This window comes from Dromiciops gliroides, chromosome 2 (genome assembly GCF_019393635.1).
Source record: "Dromiciops gliroides isolate mDroGli1 chromosome 2, mDroGli1.pri, whole genome shotgun sequence".
Lineage (NCBI taxonomy): Eukaryota > Metazoa > Chordata > Mammalia > Microbiotheria > Microbiotheriidae > Dromiciops > Dromiciops gliroides.
In genome coordinates this window covers 229,838,494-229,844,493 of record NC_057862.1, presented here as the reverse complement: position 1 = coordinate 229,844,493, position 6,000 = coordinate 229,838,494, and positions in this window count along the sequence as shown.

Here is a 6,000-nt window from a genome sequence, read left to right as displayed (position 1 = left end):
TGGGTTGCCTTGAAGAATACTGAGTTCTCTGTCAATGGACTTATTTAAGCAGAGCCTGGATGATCACTTGTCAGATTCATTGTAGAGGAGATTCTCATTTAGGTACAGGTTGGATAAAATGACCTTTGAGGCTTCTTTGAGTAGAGATTCTTTCATAGTGATCTCAAGAGAAGGGTATGTTATATCTAACAAAATGAAATTTAATAGGGACATGTGTAAAATTCATTTACATATATATGTATATGTGTATATATGTATATGTATATATGTATGTATATATAGAACGGGGAGATTTGGCTTAGTGTTTGTATAGTAAAAAATGTGCTGAGTTTGGAATTAGAGAATGCAAAAAATTTCTATCTGTGTAATTTATGATGTGTCACCTTAGGCAACTCTTTGGGCCTCAGTTTTCTCATTTGTAAAAGAGAGGTCATATCAGATGATCTCTAAGGGTCCTTGTAATCCGAAATTATATTATAAAATGGTCATATAAAATAGTTATTTTTTAAAACTAGGGATGTTACTGAACTATAAGCTCAAAATAATTCAAAGTATGATATTGCAGCTAGAAGAGCTGATATCATCTTCATCTCCTTGAGTGCAGAGAACATAAGTCAATAATATCATTGCACTTTGAAATTTTCAGAAGGCATGCTGCAATTCTGGTTTAGGAGAGATAATCATAATTCCAAACATGTTCAGGACAGTGAGGGGAATCAGAAAAATGATATTAGATGATTAGACAAAGGGACTAGAGATGTTGACCCTAGAAAAAGGAAGGGACTTGGTTGCATTTTTCAGTATTTTTTTTTTTAGTGAGGCAATTGGGGTTAAGCAACATGCCCAGAGTCACACATCATGTCTGAGGCCAGATTTGAACTCAGGTACTGCTGACTCCAGAGCTGGTGCTCTATCCACTGCGCCACCTAGCTGCCCCTTGGTTGCATTTTTCAAATATTTGTGTATAGTACTTGTCAAGTCTAAGAAAGATTCAGATTATGCTACTTGGCACCAGAAAGAATAGTTATAAACAAATGGTGAAAATTCAAGGAAGAAATCAAAATGATAAACCTTCTAACAATGAAGACTATCTCAAAGTAGAATGGCTCTCCATCCATGGATATCTTAAGCAGGAATGGAATATCACTTTTGGAGGATGTTAAAAATAGTAATTAATGTTTTGTAAGAGGTCTAGGATAGATTACATGTGAAGTTCCTTCTAACTCTATGACTACTTTTTTTTTTTTAGTGAGGCAATTGGGGTTAAGTGACTTGCCCAGGGTCACACAGCAAGTAAGTGTTAAGTGTCTGAGGCCAGATTTGAACTCAGGTACTCCTGGCTCCAGGGCCAGTACTCTATCTACTGGGCCACCTAGCTGCCCCTATGACTACTTTTGAGTCCCCACATCCCCTATATTTTACTAGATCTGTAATCTCATAAATGTGGATAATCCCTCTAAAGGTACAGGTCCCAATCCATCCACCCCTTCATCTACCTCTCCTACTATTGCTTGTATTCTCTTACACAAGCCTTCAGAGCAGATACACTCAACATTCCCAAAGCTTTCCTGTAGATCACTTAACATTGTGTAGGTATCAGTGAAACTGAAGGGCTATCCTTTTTTCTCACTACATAACTGCTTTATCAACTTTTCCAGTCATAAATATATCTGATGATATCTCTTATCACCTCTGCACACCTCTTAGGTGATAATAGATTGTAAACTACTCACTTCACCCCCTACATTTGTCTCTCTAGTGCTTTTTGGGTGATCTGATACTTTACATCTTTAGAGATTGCAGCATTCCCTGGCTCGGAGACATAATATTGCTTGAAAATTATTGATGTTCAAAATAGGAACATTTGTTTCAGGGTGAAACTTAGGGAACATTAAAGTGTTGCACAATTAAAATAAAATAATTTACTCACTCCTTCCTATTTATTTCTTGACCCAGTCCATTGTCCCTGTTCAATGTCTGTCAAGCAGATAGTTACTAATAGGTTAGTTCTAAGTCTTTATTCACAAAGCCTTCCTCTTTTGCCTCATTGTATTATTGAAAGGCCAGCTACTCAAAAATCATGCAAAGGCCAAGATTGAGGAGATTCTACTCTGCTATAAAGATGTTAAGTTTGATTTCAACAGCCAACTGTCATTACCATGAAAACAACCTAGTTAACTAGAGAGGCTCATAACCAATAGGTCAGTTACTAGGTGGAAAATTATTTTGCCACTGAAGCTCAGGAAACAAAAGGAAAAAATTAAATAGTTCTTAGTGTGGCCTCCTTCACTTCTGCAATGATGGTGACAAAGTGAGAAAAAGTAGTGAGGGGACTAAGAATATATGCATGCATGGATACGTGCACATGTGCTCGTGTGTGTGTGTGTGTGTGTGTATGTGTATCACACAACATCAGAGCAAAAGTGCCACGATTGCTCCCTCACCTCTCACTGGCAGCCCCACATTCCTTATTATTGCATGCAAAAGAAGAAACATTTCTGGGTAGTCAAAATTCAGGTTATAAAAATTATAAATAGATCTTTATAGAGGCCTGTAATTATTTAATTTATATAATTGCAAAAACATGAAATACAAGCTACAATATCAACACATTTATAATATTTTTAAAGTAATTTTTTAAATAAAGTATTTTATTTTTTCCCATTACATGTAAAGATTGTTCTCAACTTTTGTTTATACAAGCTTTCCAATTTCAGAGTTTTCTCCCTCCCTCCCCTCCCTCCCCCCTCCCCTAGACAGCAGGTAATCTGATATATATATATACATATACATATACATATATATATGTTTGTATATATGTGTATATATATGTATATATATACACATAATAACATTAAACATATTTCTGCATTAGTCATGTTATAAGAGAAAAATCAGAGCAATGACGAAAAACCTCAAAATAGAAAAACAACAGCACCCAAAGCAAAAGAAATAGTATGGTTCATTCAGCATCTATACTCCACAGTTCTTTTTTTTTTTCCCCCCTGGATTTGGAGATCCTCTTCTATCATGAGTTCCCTGGAACTCTTCTATACCATTGCATTGGTGAGTTAAAGTAATTTTCTAAATACAAATCTAACTATGGCAATGGCAATCAAGCTGATCTTCTTGAGTATTAATATTCCTAAGACACAAGTGATAGTTGAGATAGTCATTGACCATATAATTTGTTACTGTCAATTGATGAATAATCTTATGGAGAACTGTGTTGGGGTGAGGTGAAAATGGCTTGTACTTGTGATTTCACTGGGGTGGGAACCCCTAGTGTTGAAAAATCTTGTTCAAATGTAGATAAACCTATCTTATGTAACATAGTTTCTGAGAGTTGATTTAATCCCTGAGACACTAAAATCTTTGCATATAATCTTAACGGCTAGTAAGTATGTATCATGAGCAAGATTTTATCCTAGGTCTTTCTGACTCCAAGCCCAATCCTATATCTTGTTACCTCCCTTCTTGATATTTTGATGGGATTAAGAAAATTATATTAACGACTGAAATAGTGTGAAGTAGTGACTAGAGACCCAGCTTTGGCATCAGGAAAAAAAAAAGTTCAAGTCCATTTCCAGAGTATGCTGGTCTTGTGATCCAAGGCAAGTCACTTAAAACCTTTTCTTGCCTCCACACAACTTTCTAAGACTATACATTGCAGAACAGTTTTTATTCTGCATTGGTAGACAGAGTTTTGTCAGCATGAACTGAGAGAACCAATTACATCACAGGAGTAGGAAAGAAAAATGTTGATGTTGTCAAACAACACTAATAAGGCAAAATTATATTGATTATGAATTATATGACAGGACAAAGATCAGGAAAACGGTGATGATCTAGGATGCAGTGGATGATCTTGGTGAATTTGATGTCTGACCAAGCTCTAAGTGCTCCACAGAGCCTGCTTCAGCTGCCTTCATGGCCTTTGCAACAAATTGTTCTCATCTGCCCATTCTTCTAGGGAAAATTTTCACATGCTTTGGGCAGTTATCCCCCTAACTCACCAATGGGTTTGAGATCCATTGGTTACCCTCAACCTAGTTTAGTATATCTGCTGAGATAGTTTGCTAAGGTGTGGCCTCTGCATGCTTCAGTGAGAGTAGAGTGAATATGGTGGAAACAAAAGGTATATAAACAATCCTGAGAAGGGTTTGGCAGTCCCTCACTTCAGAGGTGCTAGTTCTCCTGAATACCCCATACAACCCAGCTATATTATATAATATAATGAAAAGGGACCTTCCTTTTCTCCTTAGAATGACTTCAATGCTGCCCGTCATGCTACTTGGATCATCTACCATTGAAAAATCAGTATGACATGATCCTATAGTGTCATCTACCTGTCTATAATTAGCAAATTGGTAATGTTGGACCTTTTCATCTATCTCAGGGTATAGGGTTGCTCTTACTGCAGTTGATACAGATTCAGGATACCTTAGTAATACCACAAATAGAAGTCACATGCTTCTATCATAACTATCATCAATGTTTTTACAGAAAACATCCTTTCTTATGGGATAGCTTAATAAAGGAGACACAAAAATAATACTGAAGAAAATAACACCTTAAAAAGAGACTAGGCCAAATGGTAAAAGAGGTCAAAAAAGCCTTAAGGAAAATAATGCCTTAAAAAGCCAAATCGGCCAAATGGAAATGAATGTACGAAAGCTCTCTGAAGAAAATAACTCCTTAAAATTTACAATTGAGCAAATAGAGGCTAATGGCTTTATGAGAAATCAAGAAACCAAATAAAGCAAATAATAAAGCAAATACCAAATAAAGCAAAATCAAAAGAATGAAACAAAAATAGAAGGTAGTATGAAATATCTCATTGGAAGAACAACTGACTTAGAAAATAGATCCAGGGGAGATAGTTTGAAAATTATTGGACTACCTGAACTCCATGATCACAAAAAGAACCTAGACATTGTTTTCCAAGAAATTCTTTGGGACAATTGCCCTGATATTCTAGAACCAGAATGTAAAATAGAAATTGAAAGAATCCACCAATCACCTTCTGAAAGAGACCCTAAAATGAAAATTCACAGGAATATTATTGTAATCCCAGAACTCCCACATCAAGGAGAAAATATTGCAAGCAGCCAGAAAGAAACAATTCAAGTATTGTGGAACCACAATCAGGATAATACAAGATTTAGCAGCTTCTACATTAAAGGATCAGAGGGCTTGGAATATGATATTTTTGAGGGCAAAGGAACTGGGATTACAACAAAGAATAACCTACCCAGCAAACTTAGTATACTCTTTCAGGGTAAAAATGGAAATTCAAAGAAAGAGAAGACTTTCAGGCACTCTTGATGAAAAGACCTAATCTGAATAGAAAATTTGACTTCCAAATACAAGTCTCTAGAGACGCATAAAAAGTTAAACAGGAAAAAGAAACTATAAGGGATATTAAAAGCTTACTACTTGGGAAGATGATACTTGTAACTCATAAGAACATTCTCATTATTAGGGCAAGTTGATGGAGTTCATGGAACAATGAACAATGACAGAGGGCACAGATGTGAGTTGAATATGAAGGTATATCTTAACAAATTTACATTAAGGAGTGAGAGAGGGATACACTGGAAGAAAGGTAAGGGAAGAGGGGAAATGTGGTAAAGTATCTCACATAAAAGAAGCAAGAAAAAGATTATCTAGTGGAGAGGAAGATGGAGGAGGTGCTGGGGAGTAAGTGAACCTTTATCTCATCAGGATTGGCTCAAAGAGGGAATAACATACATATTCAACTGGGTATTATAATCTATCTTACCATGCAGGAAAGTAGGAGGGGAAATGGATAAGGGGGGAAGGAGGTGATAGAAGGGAGGGTAGATTGGAGGAAGGGGAGTAGTCAGAAACAAAACATTTTTGAGAAGGGAAAGGGTGAAAGGAGATGGAGAATAGAGTAAATGGCATGCGGAGGGAGTAGAATGGAGGGAAATTTAATTAGCAATAGTAACTGTGAAATGATGAGCAGGATGCTCT